At 36.5% G+C, this 20,489-nt stretch overlaps 1 protein-coding gene and 1 pseudogene across 7 annotated transcripts in view; one reads left to right on the forward strand and one right to left on the reverse strand.

Annotated features, from left to right (window-relative positions):
- KCNMB4 (potassium calcium-activated channel subfamily M regulatory beta subunit 4) overlaps positions 1-20,489 on the forward strand; it is a 171,076-nt gene that overhangs the window by 44,281 nt on the left and 106,306 nt on the right. The gene's annotated exons all lie outside the window — the stretch shown is intronic.
- Positions 16,604-18,759, reverse strand: LOC141514945 (vesicle-associated membrane protein 4 pseudogene; annotated as a pseudogene).

The following is a 20,489-nucleotide window of genomic DNA, read 5'->3' on the forward strand; positions in this document are numbered from 1 at the left end:
TTCAGCCAGAGGGATATAGCCTTTTTTGCATCATAGACCCTTTTCCCCATGCTTATGAAGTCTAGTAAACCTTCCCAAGATGTTTTTTAAATATGTAAATTCATAAAACAAAATTATAAAGGAAACCAATTATATTGGAATAAGTTTATGAAAATGTTAGAAATTGCAAGTTCATTGACTCCCTGAAAGTTATCTATGGACCTCTTGGTTTTTCATGGGCTACAGGTAGCTTTTTCACTCAAAAACATTTTCATAAAGAGAAGAGGGAAAGATCAAGAATTGTACATACAATTAAAAATCAAGGCATACAGCAAATTAAAAAAACAACTAAACACAAATAGAAATTCTGGAATCCATGAAAATATTCACAGAACTTAAAACAAAAAGGACACTGAATTGATAAATAAGTCTAGGAATTGGTATTGTACTAATATATTATCAACAGATGAAACATTAATGTTATTTTTTTAAAGAGGAAAAACTAAATTGCCATTATAAAAAATGAAAAAGAAGGAATAAAGGAAATTATTAGAAATTTTTTGTCCAATTATATATGGTCAAACCTGCTAAATTGAATATATGAATATTTATAAAATTTGAATATACCTAGATAAATAGAATTCGAAATACAGAATATAATAATCAGATCTCAGGTGAAAAAATGAATAGTAGAAAAAGGTACCCAGGAGTAAATGGACTTCCAAATGAATTCTAACAAATGTTTAAAGAACAATTGATTCCAATATTTTTATACATTGTTTAAATGAAAAGAAGGCACCATACTAAAATTTCTAATAAATATTGAATAAGAATTGATCAGAATAGCTTCAATAACATTTAAAAAATTATACACTATGACCAAGGTAGGTTTATACTGGGAATTTAGGAGAAGTTCAATTTTAGGCAAACTATAAATGTAAAGTACCACATAACACTTGCTCATTCCATCAGTGCAATAATTAGGGACAATTTTAGGGTATCTTTGACAGAGAATACCATCTGTATCCAAAGAAAGAACTGTGGATTTTAAACAAAAGCCAAAGACTATTTATTACCTTCAAAAAAATTTGTCTTATGTACTACATTGTTTTTCTATCTCTAATATTTTATTTTTTCCTCAAGGATATGATTTTTCTCTCAACACATTCAATTGTGATCAGTGTATAGCATGGAAACATTATAAAGATTATCAGACTGCCTTCTGTTGGGGGGGAAGAGGAAGGGAAGGGAGAGTGGGAGAAAATGTGTAAAATTCAAAACCTTACCAAAAAATGATAGGTAGAAACTACTATTGTATATAATTGGAAAACAAAATATTTATATAATTAAAAAAACTTTAAAAATTACATAACAAAATAATTAAAATCACATGATTATTTCCAGAAATAAAGGCAGTAAAAGCTTTTTGACAAAATATAGTACTCCTTTATGTTAAAAAAAATTAGAAAGCATAGGAATAAGTGGGCCATTCCTTCAAGTGGACATTATCTCTCTAAAATTAAAAGATAACATCTGTTACAGAGAAATTCTGCAATCATTCCAGTAATATCAGGAATAAAGCAACAATGTATATTGTATTTTATTTAATATAATTCTAGAGGCAAAGAAAGACATTTTTGTAGATTGTGTAATTAAAGAACCTTAGAGATTCAAACAAAAATTAATTGAAATAATAACTTCAGTAAAATAATAGTACATAAAATAAATTTACAATATGCTCCTTCATTTCTGTTTACTACAAATAAAACAGAGCACTAAGAGACAGAAAAAGTAATATCATTGAAAAGAACTGAAGAAACAATGGCTAATATGCAAATATATTTAGCATGACTTTACATGGATAATGATTCTCATATTCCTTACCTGCTCAACAGGTGGGGAAGTGGTGGAAGGCATGAATGTTATAAATAAACATAATTTTGGAAAATAATTGCAACATGCATAAGACAGAAATATTTCTTCTCAGACATATATTCTCATCATAGCTAACATTTATATTGTGCTAATTATGTGCTAGATTTTATGTGCTTTGTAATTATTATTATAAATGATATAATTATCTCATTAGATCCCCATGGTAACCCTGAGAGGTAGATAGTTTTATCATGTATATGTTATATTTGGAAACTGAGGTAAACATGTTAAGCACCTTGTCTAGGGTTATACTGATTGTGCCTGAGGCTAAATTGAACTCAAGTCTTCCAGAATCTGAATATGGTACTCTTTATCTACTGGGCCACTGATCCACCCCAAGAAATAAATGAATGCAACTATAAATATTATGATGATGCTTGTCCTTTTTTCTCAAAGAAGATCCTAGCATCAGAGATTATACCACAACAAGCACATGACCTGGATTTGAGTGAGGGGCTACTGTGCTAAGTCACCACCCTCACTATCTCCTCCAGAGTCATCTGGATCCAATAACCAGATTTGATTCAGGACGACTGGTGATGGTCCTGGATGTGAGGCAATCAGGGTTAAGAGACTTGCCCAAGGTCACACAGCTAGTAAGAGTTAAGTGTCTGAAGCTGGATTCAAACTTCTATTCTCTTGACTCCAAGGCCAGTGCTCTATCTACTGCACCACCATAATACAAACATAACTACTAAACAGTCTTTGCAGAAATAAAGTTTTAAATAGGTAGATATTAATTGCATATGGTTAGTTTTATTTCGTAAAAATAATACTACTACATAAAATGATATGAAGATTAAGCATCTTTACATTATACAAAGCTGAAAAATAACAAAAAAGGTCAAAGATCTCTTGAAGAAAAATATCAATACTAAAAATGTCTGCTTTAGACTCAAGTCATGATTTTATCATATTTAACATTAATCTATATCCAAGTCATTTTTAGCCTGGAGATATTCAAACTGTTATGAACTCCCAAGCCTTCTGACATGATTCTAAGATGATTTTGAGGTAACATTTAAAGGAAACTTAAAACAAGGAAAAGGTCATACTATATCAAAATGTAGTTTTGAGTTAACATTTGAAAACTACTCTACTCCTTCCTGGCCTGAAAGACTTGAAAAGAGTTCCTTCCTGTGATCAGTATTTTAACCTGCATTTCAAACAAAGAGCACTGTTCTTAGGTGAATCATGGTCCAAATCACTCTAGGTGGGTGGGAAGGTAATGATCATACCTAGACAAAAATTGTTTAGTGATACTTTTATTCCATTTCTATTTTTAAAATTACTTTATTTTCAAAACCCTTTCTCCCTCTCTCCTCTCCCTATTGAAAAAGCAAGAAAAACAAAATCCCAATGAGAAACATGTAGTCAAGCAAAACAGATTTTTGGATTGGCCATGTCATAAAAAATACATCTCAGTCTGAACTCTAAATCTATTACCTTTCCATCAGGAAGTAGACATATTTCATCATAAGCAATTAAGAATTACTGTTGGTCATTGTGTGGATCAGAGTTGATTTAATCAACCAAGATCCACCTTCTAATTCCCCCCCACACACACCTTTCTTGAGAGCACAAGAAAAAATAAAACAGGCATGCATAGTCAATCTAAAGAAAACTCCATGTTGGTCATTTCCTAAAAAAATATTTGTTTTCATTTTGCATTCTGAGTTCTCCTCTTAGGAAGCAGGTAATATGTTTTATCATTAGTATTCTAGACTCCCTAAGCTGCAGAATTCAGCATAATAATATTCTATTACATTTATAAACCAAAACTTGTTCATCCATTTCCTAGTTTATGGGCACCCCCTTGGATTTCCATCCTTTGCCATCTTAAAAAGAACTATAATTTTTTAAAATATCCTTAGAACTTGTTTTACTTAGGACTAATTCCTTTCTTAATCTTCTCTAATTCTTCCTCCCCCCCTCCTCTCTTTTCTGCTCCTATTTCTCTGTTAACTGAAATGGATTTCTTTACCCAAAGCTGTCAGTCAGGGTGTGCATTGCAGTTCAGATGAGAGTGATGTTCAAATATTAGCTGCTGCCCCACCTACTTCCTCTTTGAATAAATGTCTATTTTTGCATCCTGATTATATGAGATAATTTTTTCTAACCTTCATATACCTCTTCTCCCTTTTTATCCTTTTCTGAAGCTCATCAATGACAACAGGAACCACTCCCAGGCCTTTTCTAATTGTACTCCCTCTATGAGTCTTAATGATAATAGGGACCAGAGGAGACACATTTAACATTTCCTGATATTTATCCATGTTTGATCCTTTATCATTGTGCATTTATATTTATGTGTCTCTGAATTCTTGGTGTTTGAACTTCAAAGTTTTTTCCATATTTTTTGTTTTCTCATAAGAAATGCCTGGAAGACCACTATTTCATTTTCGTTTTCAATTTTTCAAGTCATTCATTGCATTTTCAAGTCCATTTCCTCCTATGGCATTATACTCACTTTTCCTGGAAAATTATTCTTGGCTATAATATATGTCCTTTGCCTTCTGGCATATCATATTCCATCCAAATTTTTCATTCCTTTATAAATCATGTGTGATTCTGACTGTGCCTTCTTGGTATTTTAATTTTTTTTTCTTTCTGACTGCTTGCAAAATTTTTCTGACTTGAAAGTTCTGGATTTGAACTATGATGTCTTTGGGAGTTTCTATAAGGAGATGCCTTATGAATTCTTTCTATTTTTACATTGTCCTTTGGTTCTAAGTGATCAAGTAAGTTTTATGACTTCTTGCATTGGAGGCCTTGACTCTTTTTTGGTCATGTTCAAATAGTTTAATGATTGTTCTAATTTTTGGCTTTTTGGGAAGAGTTTTATTTCTTCCTGATTTCTTGCAAAGTCATCAGCTTCTTTTAGTTCCATTTTGCATTTGAAGGAGTTATTTTCTTCAGAGAGCTTTTTTATTTCCTTTTCCAGCTGGCCAGTTCTGCTTTTTAAGGCATTCTTCTCCTCATTTGCCTTTTGTTTTGCTTTTTCCATTAGGCCTAAACTGGTTTTTAACATATTATTTTCTTCAGTATTTTTTTGTATATCTCTCACCAAACTTTTGATTTGGTTTTCATGATTTTTCTGCATTGCTCTCAATTCTCCTCCCAATTTTTCCTCCACCTCCCTTAATTGCTTTTCAAAGTCATCCATAGTCTGAGCTTCGATTTTGTCATCATCTGAGTCTGTTTTGATCTTCCATGGGAAGTTTAATGATTCTTGACATTTTTTTCCTATTCATTCAATTTTGTGGGTCAAGTTTTTTGCCAGGAGATATTTTATATTTTCTTCTTTTTTTCAGCCTTTTGAGTCTGTTCTAATATTTCTTGTTGTTTCATGGAATTATTAGCTTCTAGGTAGTCCATTCTAATTTTCAGAGACTTTGCTGGTTAGAGAAAACTTTGTTCCTCATGCCACACTGTTAATTCTCTTCTTAATTCTTTCTTCACAGCTCATTTTTTTATTAGTTTTTGCAAGGCAATGGGGTTAAGTGGCTTGCCCAAGGTCACACAGCTATGTAATTATTAAGTGTGTGAGGCTGGATTTGAACTCAGGGACTCCTGACTCCAGAGCCAGTGCTCTATCCATTGTGCCACCTAGCCGCCCCTCAGCTCATTTATTTTTGATTTTTTCCCTCAAGCATTCTTATTCAGTTTATAAAAACATTTTAGTATCCCCCCCAATTATTGTTTCATCTCAGGAATTCTAGTTTGTTTCTCAAAGACTTAGCTTAAGGTTGTTTTAGAATTATTCTCTTTATGTTTGTGTTTTGCGTATCTCTGCCACCATTACAGTTCATTATGGTGGGTTCCTTTTTGTTTGTTTGTTCAGTCTTCCAGTCTGCTTCTTGACCTAAGAATTGATGTTAGGGCTGTCAAGTAAATGAAGAATTCCAGAGAATAGCAAGGAAAGATAAGATTTTCTTAAATGAACAATGCAAAGAACTAGAAGAAAATAATAGAATGGGAAAGACAAAAGATGTCTTTAAGAAAACCAGAGGTATTAAAGGAAAGTTTCAAGCAAAAATGGGCACGGTAAAGAGGCAAAAATGCTAGGGATTTAACTGAAGCAGAAGAGACAAGTGGAAAGAATGCATAAAAGAACTATGCAAGAAAAATTTTAACATCACTGATTATCATGATGGTGTGGTTATTGATTTAGAGCCAAACATCATGGAGATGAAATCAAATGGGCTTTAGGAAGCATTGCTAACAATAAGGCTAGTGGAGGTGGTGCTATTTAAAAATCCTAAAGGATGCTCCTGCTTAAGTGATTTGCTCAATATGCCAGAAGATTTGGAAAATACAAAAGTGGCCACTGGATTGTAAAAGATCAGTTTATGTCCCAATCCTAAAGAAGGAAAATATGAAGGAATGTTCAAACAACTATGTTCTTTTCACATTCTAGCAAGGTAATACTTAAGAGTCCACAAGCTAGGTTATCAGCAATGTGTGAACCAAGAATTGCCAGAAGAGCAGGTTAGTTTTTACAAAGACAGAGGAACTAGAGATGAAATTGCCAATAATTTTCAGATCACAAAGAAAGTAACAGTTCTGGAAGAAGCTTCACTTCTGCTCCATTGACTACAAAATGTGGCGAGTCCCCAAAGAAATAGGAGTATAAGGTCATCTTATTTTTCTCCTGAATAACCTGTATGTGGGTCAAGAAGCAGTAGTTAGAACCAAATGTGGAACAACAGATTGGTTTAAGATTGGAAAAAAATATGAAAAGGCTATATGTTTTCACAATTTTTATTTGATTTATATGCAGACTACATCATGTGAAATGGCAGACTAATGAATCCAAAATCAGAATTAAGATCTCCAGGAAAAATATCAACAGTCTCACATATACAGACAATACCACTTGGCAGAAAGTGAAGAAGAATTAGCAAGTCCTTTGAGGTTGAAAGAGGAGAGTATAAAAACCTAAGTTGAAGCTTATCATCAGGAAAAACTAAGATCTTGGCAACTGGTCTCATCACTTCCTGACAAGCAGAGGGAAAAGAAATGGAAGCAGTGTCAGATTTATCATTCTTGGACTCAAAGATCACTGCAGACAATGACTGCAGCCATGAAATTAGGGCACTTGTTCTTCAGAAGGAAAGTTATGGCAAATCTGGGCAGCATACTAAGAAGCTGAGCCATCATCTTGCTGGCAAAGGTTCATAAAATCAAAACTGGTTCATAGAATCAAAACTGGTTTTTCTAGTAACCAGGTATGATTGTGAGAACTGAACTATTAAGAAAGCTGAACATTGGATTGACACTTTCAAATTGTGATACTGAAAGACTTGACAGTCCCTTGAATGACAAGGAGATCAAATCAGTTAGTACCTAAAAAAATTAATTCAGACTATTCATTGGAAAGACAAATACAGAAGTTGAAGTTTAAATACTTTGGTCATATAAATGAGAAGAGGGATTTCATTAGAAAAGATTCTGATTTTGAGAAAGATTGAAGGCAAAAGATAGCAGAGGAGATGGATATATACTATATATCATGGTAACAGTGAACATGAACTTGGACAGACCTTGAGAGATAGTGGAAACTAGAAGGGCCTGGTGTATGATAGTCCCTGTGGTCACAAAGATTTGGATATGACAGAATAATTCAATGAGCAACAACAGAGAGTTGTTCTCTCTGGCATTTCTGGAGGAAAGATCTGGAGTGATCCTAATGTGTCTTTCTCAAGTTATGGAGTTTTGTATTATTCTAGGAGCTCAGTGACAGCCTGGAAACCTTTAGGCTTTCAGGGTGATCTCATCTAGGGCAAAATCTAATTGTTGATCTCTTGATCTGAGCTTTGAAAGGTCTTGACCTGAGTTGGATCTGGCACAAGTAGAGTTCTGCAGGCTCACGTCTGTTTTCTTAGAGCTGCAGAATTAGAGGCTCCCCTTTAGTCTGTGTTTCTACCCTGATTATTCCTTTGCATGATGAGTTAAGTGCTAAAAGTAAGATCCTGCTTTCCCAATGGACTTAGCCATATCACTGCTACTGCTGCTGCTGGCTTCTGAACTTTTCCCCGTACTGAGCCTAGGGCCTTTCTTCCTCGAAATTCTATACAAGTCCCCTATCCAGAACTGGGTAGAGGGCAACAAAGCAGACCTATTATACTTCTCTCCAGTTATAGGTCAGAGGCAGGTCCAATCTGGATCTGGGTCTTCCTCTGGCCCTACCCATCCTAGGCTCAGTGTCCAAAGACCTCTTGTCCATCTTACTATGCCAGTCTGGGTTGGACAAATGGCTTACTAAGACTTTTTTGAGATAATCCTTTCAGATACCATTTGGTGCATTTTCTAGCTAGGTGGTGCAGTAGATAGAACACTGGCCTTGGAGGCAGGAGGAAAGGAGTTCAAATTCAGCCTCAGACACTTGCCACTTGCTGGTTGTGTGATCTTGGGCAAGTCATTTAATCCTGCTTGCTTACCCTCCAGGGCCATCTCCAGTCATCCTCTGCCCACTGGACTCAGATGGTTCCGGAGGAGAATGTGGGGTTGATGACTTAGCACAACCTTTCTCACTCAAATCCAATTCATGTGCTTTGCATGACATCACCTCCCTTGTTGTCATGATCTTCTTCAAAAATGAAGGACAAATATCAACTCTGTTTGGGGGAATTTGTAGAAGGTAGCTCACTGCACTGCTTCCAACTAATGTCTGCCATCTCAGGCCTATACCCCTCTCACCCCAGTCATCACTCACTTTCTTTTTTTTTATTAAAGATTTTATTTGAGGTTTACAATTTTTCTCCCAATGTTACTTCCCTCCCTCATCCCACTCCCTATGGAAAGCAATCTGTCGGTCTTTATTTTGTTTCCATGTTGTACATTGATTCAGATTGAGTGTGGTGTGATGAGAGAGAAATCACATCCTTAAGGAAGAAAAAAAAGTATAAGAGATAACAAGATCAGACAATAAGATATCTGGTTTTTCCCCTAAATTAAAGGGAATAGTCCTTGAACTTTGTTCAAACTCCATGGCTCTTTATCTCGATAAAGATGGTAATCTCCATTGCAGACAGCCCAAAATTGTCCCTGGTTGTTGCACTGATGGAACGAGCAAGTCCATCAAGGTTGAACATCACTCCCATGTTGCTGTTAGGGTATACAGTGTTTTTCTGTTTCTTTTCATCTCACTCAACATCAGTTCATGCAAATCCCTCCAGGCTTCCCTGAATTCCCATCCCTCCTGGTTTCTAATAGAACAATAGTGTTCCATGACGTACATATACCACAGTTTGCTAAGCCATTCTCCAATTGAAGGACATTTACTTGATTTCCAATTCTTTGCCACCACAAACAGGGCTTCTATGAATATTTTTGTAGCAAGTGATGTTTATACCCTTTTTCATCATCTCTTCAGGGTATAGACCCAGTAGTGGTATTGCTGGATCAAAGGGTATGTTCATTTTTGTTGCCTTTTGGGTATAGTTCCAAATTTCTCTCCAGAAAGGTTGGATGAGTTCACAGCTCCACCAACAGCACCACTCACTTTCATAGGAAGACTCTAATGTTTCTTTCTCTCACTTTCCTAAAGGGAAAGGTTTAGAAAGGATTTTAGGTTAAGAGAAATAATATTCCTTGATATTTCTAGAGAAATTGAAAAAGAGTTTTTTTAAAAAAATTATATGCTTCCACAATTTTAAAGGAAATTATGGGAATGAAAGTTACAGTGATAGAAAAGTTGATTACTGGAATATATTAAGGACATGTAAACCAGAAGAAATCAAAGTAGCGTAGTGTTAAATAAACCCATGAATAAAAATACAACTACCCTCCCAGGGTGGTTTTAAGGGTCAAATGAGAAAATAATTTGTAAAGTGCTTTGCAAGCTCTAACTATTAAAGGACAATTTTGACAAAGTTATTGGGGAAAAATAGCAGTTTGGCAGAAATTGGTTTTTAGCAGCTTTTATTTGTTTGTTCTTCTGAACTTCACAAATGCCAGTAAATATGAACATTTTCGTAATCAAAAAAGACAAAAAAAGTATATATATAAAATTTTTATCAGCACAGCTTGTTTCTAACTGTAAAATAAAGCTCAGCTTTAAAGCTGACCTCTTTCCCTTCTGTGCACTGAAAAAAAGAATTCATTGCTTCTCCTCTTCCTTCTCTTCCTTCTTCATGCATTTTGCCATAAAATATTTAACAAAGATAAATTTACTCATATGTGAAAAGGATTAATAAGGATATAGTATTGATTCAAGAAGACATGGCTCCCCTCTGCCTCCACATCTGTCATGACTGATAATAAAAATACCTAGTATTTTTGTAGAATTTTAGAGTTTGCAAAACATTTTATAAATATTATCTCATTTGATGCTCACAACAATTCTGAATGATATTATTCCCCTTTTACAGATGAAGAAACTGAGGCATGGAGGTTTAGTGATTTGGCAGAGTTACATAACTATAGAGAATCTGATTTTTTCATGATTCTAGATCCATTGCTCCATATACTGTGCTACCTAATGACTCAGTAAGAGAGATATGTTGATTCATATAGAAGTGGGAAGTCTATCTAGATTCAGAAATCTAGAAACCTCATACACTTGACTTCTTATTCCTCAAGTGACCAGAACACTGCACCTAAGATTCAAGCCCTAACCCAGAGACTCAAACTAATTTTTAAATTTATTTTGTTAAGATTTGGATAACTATTTTAGTTTCCTTTGTAATTCTATGTATTTTATTTTATACATTTTAAAACCTTATTCTTAGAAGATGTCCATAGACATTAACAGACTGTGACACCCAAAGGTTAAGACCTCCAGGTATAAAGATATATATATATATATATATATATATATATATATATATATATATATATATCTTTCAGATTAAAACAAATCTTGATGATGGATTCTTTGCCTCTTAAAAAAAATTGGTTCAGCCTGGTTAATAATGGATGTCACTTCTACCACATCCTAGCTATTGGGGGCAAGTTCCCCCAAGTCCTCCAAAGAACCCTTTAACTACTTAAATTATCCTAGAGCTGCCACTAGAAAACCCAAGTCTTGAGGATTAAAAAAAAATCCTTGAACAGGCAGCAATAGGCTAGGAGCTTAGTGCATAGAAAAGAAAAATTATGTTAGAAAGGTAACAGACAATGCAATAATCTCATGAAAGAATCTAGTCTACATAGTGGGGGTGATATGTTGAACAGTTCACAACCCCCAGTACAAAGCAGAGACAAGGAGCAAGAGAGCAGCTAGAGATATTGGGTCCCTATCCCAGATGTTTTACCTCAGGCACAGCCACTAATCTCCAGGTTTATCTATAATTAGATAGTTAAGACGTCATAAGTTTTGCATACATCTTATTCCCAGGGCCTGGTTTGCTCCATACCATTGCCCACTCAATTCCTTGACCCACCATTTAGAACCTTCCCTTCTTTAGTGTCCTCATCAAGGAGATGAATCCAAATATTTGCTCTTTGCATCCCTCTACTGAAGGCAACTTCAGATAGCAGCTAGAGAAAACCTCTACTTTTCTCCAGGGACTCAAGACTGCAACCAAGTTGACTGAGGTCTCCTTTTCTCCAGGTAAATTCACATTGAACAAATTTATTGAGCCTACCATCTAAAAGATGCAGAATTTGATATTCCTGGATGTCAAATTCCATTACAAAAGTGGTCATAATATTTATAAATAACCACCCTAGTGGAAAGACCATTTAACTCATAAATGAACTGTAGGCCAGTCTTGGGGTGGGCTGTCTTTATAGGGTCTTTGTATTCTAATGTGTGCCATAACTCTGATGCCTGTGGTTTTTAGGGTGGAGGAATATTTGCCTTATTTGCAGAGCTTGTCTCATTACTCCTGAAATCACAAAGATGCCATAAGTAACTACTCTTGGTTTACTATTTCTTTGTCCTCCCCACACACACACTATTTAACTAAATTGACAAGAAGGCTAAAGAAAAGTAGTTATCATTTAAATTTATGTGCCTAGATATTTATTGCTCAGGACCTCTTAAAAATCATTTAATACCTAAAAAAATTAATTCAAGCTATTCACTGGAGGGTCAAATACTGAAGCTGAAGCTTAAATGTGACTTTGGTCACATAATGAGAAGAGAAATTTCATTAGAAATATCCTGTAATTTCTTAGAAGTCTTCAAGTATTTCCTGTTTCTTATTCAGTATGAAACTTTTTTAAAGCTGACAGTTGTCTCTTTGATCCTTTTTTTGGCTAGCACACTAATTTAGCTGTTATTTAGTCTACCAAAGCAAAATTGTTGACCAAATCATCAGAACATGAACCATCCAACTTCCAGGGAAAAATTCAACTACCACCTTATTTAAGTATTCAGCCTCCAAAAAATGCAACTATCTTGATTTCCATATTTATATTACATAAACTACATTAGAAGCTGAATACTGACCAAGTAGCATTATGATCATCATTTGAATAAATGTTTCCTTAAACCATATTTGATACTAAAACCAAGTCAGCTAGAGGTATCACCTGTCACCTGAGAGCAAATAACAAACACCTTACTGTAAATAAGAAAAAAAACTTAAAGAAATCTTCCTAAAAACCACATTAAATCAAATCATCTTCAGGTCACATGGTCTTTTTCTTACTTGATTTTTGTAGTCTAAAAGATCAAAAGAGTGCTGTTATGGTTAAGAAGAACTTTCAGGTGAAATTTCAGCCTTTATACTGGCCCCCCTCCTAACTAATTGCTTTCTGGATACTACTGGTAACTCTTAGGTGCTGGTGCAGGGTCTCCAGAGGCATCACTCTTCAAGAACTTCTTGGCAAACCAGTGGCTAAAACTCTGATTTACTTACACTCTATGTTGAGGCAAGCCTCCCAAGCCCAATTTCATGACCTGAAATTTTATTTAGCAGCATGTGAATAAGAGTGATGGTGAGAGTAATCCATAGTTGGCAGCATCTGACACAGCTTGATTGTGGAGAGGACAAGGGGGTGAAGGATTTGATTGTAGAGTATGGACTTGAAAATAATCCACCAAACCATCAAGATAGGGAAGGAAGAGAATGTAACCTATTCCAGTCAGGCTACTCTCTACTCTGCCCCTCAGTAAAAATAATAAAAAAATAACAGCTTGGGAAAGGCAAATAGCCTTATATTTCAATGGATTCCAAAGTCACTACTAGTATAATGCACAGAACAGGGTTCCCTGTTACCTACAAGACTCCCTGATGGAAAGCATCTTAAGGGATTTGGGAATGAGCCTTAAAACCCTAAGGGTAGTAGTTTGCAGTGCTTTATGTTGAAGGTGGGCATTTCAGGGGATAAATAGTTTATGGGAAGTGAATAGCTGCTCACTCTTGAAGCTCTGCAGGATAAATGTATCTTCCCATTCTATTCCATCCCCAACTCAGCCATCAAAATAATTTTTCCTATACTGCAGGCCTGACTTTATATCCTATATCATTCAAACTCTAGGGTCTCCCTAACACCTGCAGAATCAAATAGACAATCCTCTGGTGTTCAAAACTTCTTCCTAATCTAGACCCTCCCCTCCCTTTCTAGCATTAGTGTACTTTACTTCCTTTGGTATATTCTGCAATTTCCTTTGGTATATTCTGCAATCCAGGGATACTGATCTCACTGTTGTTCCTTGTACAAGATGCTCCCATCTCCTGCCTGGTCTGTTCATTGATTGTCCCTAGTCTGTGAGATGCTTTCCCTCATCTCCACTTCTCCACCCCTCCTTCTAGAACAGAGCTGTCCAACCTAAGTTTTAAAAGTTTTTATTAAAACAATAGTCAATATATTTTGACTTGCCATTTTAGTGAGAGCCCTTTGGTAGCTCAGCTTCATTTTCTAAAGCATTTAGTAAACCCACAGGGGGCCACAAAAATCTGCATTTTGGACAACCTTGTTCTAGAGGAAGCCTTTTCCAGATCTCACTTAATTTTATGCTTTTCCTCTATTGTTTATCCTTTGTTTTATTTGTTTGCAAATAACTGTTCACATGTTGTCTCTTCCATTAGATTATGAGTTCCTTGAGGGCAGGAACTGTATTTTTCTTTCCTTTGTGTCCTTGTACAGGCTGGACACATAGCAGTCCCTTAATAAATGCTGACTGACTGACCTGTATAAACTACTCTGCCTAGCATTTAAAACTTTTTACTCTGGCTTTTTCCAGCCTTCTTAGGACACTCTCCATTATGTACTATATGATCTGTCTATCCTGTCCTGATATCTGGTCTTCCCATAGGATTCTCCATTTTTTTCTTGTAGATTTAGGTCTTTTGTTGCTGGAGAAAGGGACAGCTGTGGTTTGTTTGGGTGATGAAATCACTGAACTCTCTGACTCAGGAAAGTAAGAAAGGCTCAGACTTTAATTCACAGGTTGCACAAACAGTTTACAAATTACCACAAAAAGTTCACAAATCAGGTTCTTTGGAGAAGCAGCAAGAGAGTAACTTTCAGAAGGGGCAGCTAGGTGACAGAGTGGGTAGAGCACAGGCCCTAGAGTCAGGAGGGCCTGAGTTCAATGCGGCCTCACACACTTAATAGCCTAGTTGTGTGACCTTGGGCAAACCACTTAACCCCATTGCCTTACAAAAACAAAAACAAAAACAAAAAAGATAGTAAGTTTCAGAATTGACTTAAAGGACAGACTGATTACCAGAAGTTGAGGGAGAGAAGGGCTAAAGTTGAGACAGGAAACCACTCATCCCTAATGAGGAACTGGGAATCAAGTTTAGGTACTTTAATAAGGTAAGAGGACAGTCAAGTTAAAAGAGGATAAGTTTCTAAACAGATAATAGTTTAAGGAGATAGTCAAGTTAAAGAAGGAGAGACAGGTGGAGAGAATAGCAAAAACAGTTAAGAAAAGAAAATGGGATCACCAGGGGTCCAGCCACATAGATCTGGGACCATATGGGTCCAACATCATGGAGCTGGAGCACATGGATCCATCCTGGAGGAAGAGGAAGGGGAAAGCCAAGCCAGGAGTCACATAGTAAAGAGCCCCAGGAAGAAGCAGGCCAACTTAAGTACATTTTCTGTGATGGGAGAAGCAAGAGCAGTGCTTGAGGAACAGTTTAACAACTTGTGTGGGTATGGCTATCTACTGCCATGCCACAGGTGGTCCTTAAAGAGCAACTAATATCTGATAAGGCAGCAACCACTGTTCATGAGCAGCTTTCATTAATGTTGTGTATGAGTGATGTCCTTTAGCACTGTGCATGCTCCTATTAAAGTGACTTAGGAAATGGGGTTCACAAACAGCCAACACAGAATGGAAAACATCCCCACAGTACAGAAAAAGAACCACAAGATTTGTTTCAAGTACAAAAAGATGATTTTTGTGTGCCAGAGATTCCTTGCTTCATATTCATATCTCTTATATTCAGATCTATGACCTAGATAACTTAGCTATCTTGATCACACAGTGAATAAGTGTCAGAGCTAGGACTGGAATCCAGAATCTTTTTGAACTTAAATTTAACATGTTTTCCCCTGGGCTCCATCTCCTACTATGTATTATAGGAAGACTGAAGAGATTGGAACTGAGGAATCATCCAAGGCAAATTTTACCTACCTCCCATTATTTTTTGCCATAGTACAAGCACTGCTATAAAGCAGTACGTCCAAAGAATAGAATTATTTTCTCCTTTAAGTGACATAAAAAATAAATATCAGTAATTGTTGCATGGAATGTGACAATCATTAAGTGTGCTAAAGTTCGGATATATAAATCTGAAAAAGGCAGTACTTGCCCTGAAGGAATTTGTAATCTCATAGGGGAAGACAGCACACAAAAGTTGAAAAGTGATGAGGGTAAAATAAACAGGTGTCCAAGCTGGGGCATGGTGTCCAAGCTGGGCCATGGTGCCCCAATCCAAAGGAATATAGGTGCTGGGAAATGAAGAGCTGGCTGCCTGGGAGCCCTTTGCAGGAGACTTTCAGAGGAATTCTTTGCTTTACCCTCCAGCACTCCAATCAGAAAGGCAGAAGGTAGCAAGACTGAAGCAGTCTGGCAAGAAGATGAGCTCCCTGATATTGAGTTATATTGACAACCTGATAGATTCCAGTCCAAAGGATTACAGCTGGGGGGGGGGGCAGAAGCAAGTGTGTATGTATGTGTAAATACACACTTATACATAAATACATACAGACATAAATGATTCTTTTGATCAAGAATTTATGTATATACATTATGTATTTGTAGGGGTGTGTGTGAGGGGTGTTTCTACAGTTGGATACATTGAACTTGCATCCCAACATAGTCATATCATTTTTATCTTCAAGAGCAAAGGACTATTATGTGTTTTTATTTATAATGTATATTTGTATATATACATAAAGACACAAAGGAATCATCTTTTTTTACTGTTATTGAGAGAACAAAGATAAATTGGCAAAGTTGTAGCAAGATCTCTCTAGATTTGATTTCTCCCTAATAGGGCTGCTTGAAATTCAACAACCCTTTAGTAAGTTCTGAATGTATACAAATGTTAAGCACTGAGGTTACAAAGATAGAAAAACAGAACAGTTCCAACCTTCAAGAAACTTGCATGCTAATGGCATGCCAAGAAATGTATACAAACCCAATCTAAGGTAGCATGTGATAAAAGCAAGTTAGATATCTAGAGAGTACTGGTATTTAAATACAAGAATGGATTTCCCAGGGAAGAAGTTAAAGAATGTCTTTTTTTTTAGTTGATTTTTTTTTCTTTTGAGTAACTATAGATTTCTTTTATTCATTTTCTCTTAGCTTCTCTCCAATTATTACTTTATTGCAATGTGCTCATAGGTAGAAGTCGTTATTCCCAAACACTCCACTGATGCTCTCCTTTCCTTCAATCTCATTTCCTGCCTTAATTATCCAAGGCTGTGCTATAAGATTGATCAAGTATAGCCCCAAAGTAAAAAAAAAAAAAAGTTGTCACAGATTCTACATACAGGCAAAATAGGTTTACTGGAATGTCTTTAGTCACAGTTGAAAGTAGCAGTATTGAAAATATTAGTTTTGCCATAAATAATGGAAACCATTTCCAAAATCTAATTTTTTTACATGAGAAAAATTATACACTTTGTGATCATTAATTGAATGGTTACCAATCCTTTTTACATAATGTTTCATCTCTTACCTCCCATCCTGTCCCTGAACTTGATGCAATAAATCCCTCCCTCTCTAATTTACAGTAGGAAGTTATGTTAAATTATAAATATCATCGTCAACGTTTAACTCTGTATACAAATAATGTATTGGCAAGTATCTAGTTTCAAATTAGGCTTCTATAACAAGGCAAAGTAGATGTTTCTTTTAAAAATAAATTAATGACAGCATATTTTGGTAAAGGAAAGGATGCTAATCGGGAATTTGTCAATGCTCCAATTTGAACAGGACACTTGCCTCTTCTTGAGAAAAAACACTTTTCAGAGTCATGTACATTTATCTTTAAATTATGCAGCAATCTTCTTTTTTTTTTTAAATTGTCCCAGAAATGTTTTATTAGAGATCTCTGGTCACAGAATCAAGTCCGATATTTCAGGACAATAGGAATGATAATCAACAGCAAAAGGATAACAGCAACCAGAGCCATGATGGGCCTTCATTTTGCATCCACGCCACCACATTTGCCTTTGAAGCTGTTTCGAGCTGTTGCTAAAAGCTGTTGCATTATCTGATAAGCTTTCTGATTTGTCTTGTAGCTCATCCAGTCTCTCTCCTCTTTCAATCACTTTTGTAATATTCTCTTGCAATGACATCAATTACTTCATCCACCTGATTCTGTACATGTCTAATTTTGTCATTCCGGGGTTCAAATTTTGGTCCAGATGGTCCCCTTAGGGAAAAAATCCTCTTCTTCATCTGAATCTTCTTCCAAAAGATTTCTCCTTTCACTTTTCACAGAACCAGTGACATCATCATCATTTAGGTGGCGCTTGAATTTAGGCGGCATTTTTATTACTCAAAAAGTTGTTTTTCTTTTCCCAACTTTAAGAGATAGATATATACCACCTGGCATCCGCCGGAGGCTCCGGGGTGCCTCACAGAGCCGGGCTGGGCCAGGTGGAGCTGGCGGGGGAGGAGGGGAGGGGAGGAAGGGGAGAAGGGGGAGGGTGTGTCAGCCGCTCGGCGCCTCGGCCGCCGGCCCGGGGGACTAGGGCGCCTAGTTGATTTTTTGGTTAAGTGACTTGCCCAAGGTCACTCAGCTAGGTAATTTATTAAGTGAATGAGACCAGATTTGACCTCAGGTCTTCCTTCATCCAGGGCTGGTGCTCTATCCACCATGCCACCTAGCTGCCCTAAGAATGTTTTTGATCTCTTAAAACTGGAGTGAGGACTGGAAATTGTCTTTAAGAAAGTAAAACTTCTAAGGAGAGGGCTGCTTCCACTTATCAGCGACTACCTCTCTGAACAGACATGGCCTCAGTCAAAATCAAAATGGTAGTAGTTTTGTTCCCCATTTTTCCAGTATCAGTTGTGTTGGGGGAAGATTCTTCTATTGCTCACATTTTTTATTTGGGGAGTGAGACTGAGCTATCTGGCAATCTCTTCATGATGGACCCTGCTAGGGATTAGCTCTGTGTCTTTTAAACGGTGGCCAGGCTGGCTTCCTTCCAGTTCCCTGATTTAAGGTAAGGTGAGTGCCAGGACATCAGCCAATATTTTTATGATAACCATTGTTGACTTATTCTTGCTGCCAAGTGCATGGCTAACTTTAGAAACCAGTGCTGAGTTCTGGCATCAGTTACAGATGCTCCTTGCTTGTGGGAAGGGTGGAAATGTTTTTCTTATATAGCCAGTGTCATTGAGGAAAACCCCTCAAAGGACAGTAGTATCCTGGCCTGTTTTTCCATTGATAGATCACCTACTTCACTGATAGCTACTCATTGCCAAGAGAATGAAGACTCCAACATTCTGCATGGAATATTCTGTCATGGATTCTGAGAACCCCCAGGATAAGCAGTTGCCTAGAGGCAAACTTGGTTTTCTCACAGTGACTTTGAAGTGATGTTCAGGGAGGTTATCATGGACCTGCCCAGTTAATCTACAAATAAATATTTTTGCCAAAGGATTCTCTACTCTTAAGAAGCTAACATATGATTGGGGAAAATAACATGTGGATATAAGTAAAAACAAAGTAATTTCATCAGAAAAGCCACCATTCCCCAGGGATATCAGGAATAACCCCATGTAGAAAATGACTGTTAAACTGAACTCAGAAGGGAGTTAGGGGTTCTAAGAAGTTTAAATGAGGATTCTAATACATTCAAGATATAATGTCTGTAAAAAATCATAGAGACTAGAGAAATGGTAATGCACTGGACAAGAATTTAGTAGAAAGATAGTGAGAGCTAGATTGTCACAGGCTTTAGATGCCAAGCAGAAGAATTTGTATTTTATTTTAGAAACAATAGGGAATAATTGAAACTTTTTGATCAGCACAGTAACAAGGTCAAACCTATACTATATGATTAACACTTTGGTAATTGAGTGGAAAGATGGACTTCAAGGGGGATAGACCTGAGGCAGGCAGCCCTGTGATTGCAATAATCTGGTGAGAGGTAGAAGGAAATTGAACTAGATTGGAGGCTTTATGTATGCAAAAGGGGAAGGTAAATGAAAAAAAGGTTAAAAATTGATTATTGCATATGGAGGGGAAAAGGATCAAAGAAGATGACTCCAAGGTTGTGAACTGGTATGACTGGAAGGATGGTGACTTCTCAACAGAAATGGGAATTTTAGAAGTATACATATACACACACACACACACACACACACACACACACATATATATATATATATATGTGTGTGTGTGTGTGTGTGTGTGTATGACTGGAATGGAATATGACTGGAAGAATAGTGACTTCTCAACAGAAATGGGAATTTTAGAAGTGTATATATATATATATATATACATACACACACACACACACACACACACACACACACATATATATGTATACAAGAGAAAGATAATGAATTATGTTCTGGACACATTAAGTTTGAGGCAGGAATGGGGTAGTACATGAAGAAGAGACCTTAGAACCAAGAAAATATGACTCACTGGTTGAATGACCCTGGTGGACAAATAATTTAAGTTTTCAGTATATTGGGAACTTGCAGAGACAGTCAGTTCATCAGTAAACATTTATTAAATGCCCATTATATGCCACCTACACTGAACTGAGCACTGAAGGGTGAAAAAGAGGCAAAGACTTTAAGGAGCTCACAATTTGTGGGAGAGAAAACATGCAAATGGATTAGTACAAGCAAGCTATTTACTAGTTAAATAGGGAACAATTGAAAGAGGGAAGGCCCTAGAATTAAGAGGGAATGGAAAAGACTTCCTGAGAAGATGAGGTTTTACATAAAGGGAGCTAAGGAAGTCAACAAATGGGAATGGAAAAGGAGAGTTTTCCAGGTCTTGGGGACAGCTAGAGAGAATGCCTGAAACTGAGCAATGGAGTGTTTGTGGACCAATAAGAAGGCCAAGAGGATGTACGATGAAGGGGTGGAGTGGAGCTCAGGAAGACTGAGAGACTTTGAATGCCAAACAGAGGATTTAATGTTTGATCCTGAAGGAGTTCAGAAGCCACTCATATTTATTGAGTGG

The sequence above is a fragment of the Macrotis lagotis genome, chromosome 2 (genome assembly GCF_037893015.1).
Source record: "Macrotis lagotis isolate mMagLag1 chromosome 2, bilby.v1.9.chrom.fasta, whole genome shotgun sequence".
Classification (NCBI taxonomy): domain Eukaryota; kingdom Metazoa; phylum Chordata; class Mammalia; order Peramelemorphia; family Peramelidae; genus Macrotis; species Macrotis lagotis.